Source organism: Myotis lucifugus, unplaced genomic scaffold, assembly GCF_000147115.1.
Source record: "Myotis lucifugus unplaced genomic scaffold, Myoluc2.0 scaffold_1409, whole genome shotgun sequence".
NCBI classification, from domain to species: domain Eukaryota; kingdom Metazoa; phylum Chordata; class Mammalia; order Chiroptera; family Vespertilionidae; genus Myotis; species Myotis lucifugus.
In genome coordinates, this window is record NW_005872457.1 from 28,261 (window position 1) to 30,532 (window position 2,272).

General features: G+C 46.1%; 1 long non-coding RNA gene across 1 annotated transcript in view; it reads left to right on the plus strand.

Moving 5' to 3' along the window:
- Positions 1–2,152, plus strand: part of LOC111824403 — a 5,197-nt gene extending 3,045 nt beyond the window's left edge. The window contains exon 2 of the long non-coding RNA XR_002827484.1: positions 1,651–2,152. This is a non-coding gene — a long non-coding RNA (uncharacterized LOC111824403). The remainder of the gene's footprint in view (positions 1–1,650) is intronic.
- The last annotated feature ends 120 nt before the right edge of the window (positions 2,153–2,272 follow it).

Below are 2,272 nucleotides of genomic sequence, written 5' to 3' on the forward strand. Positions count from 1 at the left end.
GGCATGGAGATGGGCCAGGCTTCCTTAAAACGTGACAATGTTATACATTCGAGGTGGGAGCACTACGCGTAGGAGTGAAATTTCTGGGTGGTGACGTATGGCCATCTTCAGCTTAACCGTATTCTCTCCTGCACTCTCCAGCGTTGTTCCAGTTTACACTCCGCCACCAGTGATTCTCATTGCTACCTTTAATTTGCATTTTCTCTATTACTAATAAGGTTGAACGCTTTTTCATGTAGGATTTGCTTTTATGTGAGTGGATTGTTTTTATCCTTTGCCTATTTTTTTTTTCTATTCAGTTTTCTTCACTTAGAGCTCTTTGTAAATTCTAGATACTTATGCTTATAGCATGTCTTTCATGTTATGTTTATGGTAACTTTTGTTGAGAGGCAGGATAGTGTAGTGGTGAATCTGTGGCCAGATGGCCTGATTTTGAATCTCAGTTTAACGACTTCCTGGCTGTGTGACCTTAAGGAAGTCACTCAACCTCTCTGTGCTTCTGATTCCTTACCTGTAAAATAGAGATGATAATAGCCCTTGCCTCATAGATTTGTAAGGATTAAATGAGTTAATATATATAAAGTACATCTTGTCTGACACATTGTAAGACCTATTAACTGTTATTCTTGAAGAGAGGGCTTTTGCAATGGTTTTGGTTGTTGCCAAGCAAATGTATCAGCACTATCTTTTTTGTTTACTGTGTGTGTGTGTGTGTGTGTGTGTGTGTGTGTGTTTGCATGTTTGCTTAAGAAATCCTTTTCACAAAAGTCTTAAATATAGATTTCTATACTTTCACACAAAAACATGTTTGGTTGTAGTGTAAGGAAAAGATTTCATTTTATTTATTTTTCATGTGAATAATCAGTCATCTCAGCACCAACCTGTCCCCCACTGGCTTGTATACGGTCTCTGAAACATACAAGCGTCTGCACACACTGGCCCCTGTTTTCTAGGCTGTTTCATTTAGAGTCTCACTGAGTTTCTAGTCCATCCCTCCCTGCCAATCCCCCCCTCGCTTCCATAACAAGGCTTGTTCCCTTACTGTGTGCCAGGGGCTGCCCTACAGGAAACAGTCTGACCAGAGAGGTTTCCTCTCATCTGACCCTGGTCACTCCGTGGACCATTCCCGCCTCTCCTCCCCTGTGCACCTTTACGCTCCCACAGCGTGCATCGCTCCCCTCCGTGCCTTTGCACCGGCCCTTCCCTCTGGCTGCCCTTTTCCACTGGACAGACGTGGGGAAGCCCCTGGCAGCTGTGAGCCTTCTCACTCTCCCCCAGGCTCCTCTCCTCTCTGTGCACACTCGTCACTGCTTTGCAACAGGAACCTGCGCGGGTTACTCCTGCTTCCTTGTCTGGCCCCGACCAGGTGGCTAGTGTCTCCAGCACCAAGATCATTCCTTCAGGGCTTTTATGCCTACGACACCCGGCACTCCTCCTGGCACTGGCAGGTTCTCAGGGAAGGTGTTTGGAACTTTACATCGTCCTGCAAGTTGAAAGACTTAGTTCAAGTCTTAGCCCCACTCCCTGAGTCCGTTGTAATTCTGGACACATCCCTTCCCCTCTTGGGGCCTGCATTTCTTCAACTGCGGGAGAGGGCTGGGCTATTTGTAAAGAGGATACTTGTCATCTAGAAATCTCATTTGATTTCAGAAGTATCTCCCAGCTCTAGAATGTGGTGTGCATACTGAAGCCTTCTTTATTCATAATCTCCAAAGATTGGAAACAACCTAGATGTCTTTCAGCTGGTGAATGAATAGACAAAACTGTGGTACATCCATGCTACTCAGCTAAGTGCAGGAACGCACTGCTGATGAACGCGATGATGTGGATGAAGCCCAGATGCAGTGTGCTAAGTGGAATAAGCCAGACTCAAAGGGCTACAGATGAGATCACCCCACTTTCACATTCTGAGAAGGCAGAACTATGGGGACAGAAGACAGCTCAGTGGCTGCCTGGGGTAGGGATGGGGACCACAAGGGGCAGAAAGGCATTTGGGAAGTGATGGAGCTCATTCTATATCTTGATAAAGTGGTGGTTACAGGACTGTATGTATTTGTCAAAATTCAGAGAGCTACACACCAAAAAAAAGTGGATTTTAGTGCATGTAAACTATACCTCAGTGTTTTTTAAAATAAAGCCCTTAAAGATCCCAGGTAGGATGTCTCTAACTGGGTGTCACAGGTTTCTGTGGGAGGGAAGTTTGAAAGTGCTCCCCTTTGAGCATGAGCCAAGGGCCATGGGGGGGAAGGGAGCGGGGGGGGGGGGGGGGGAA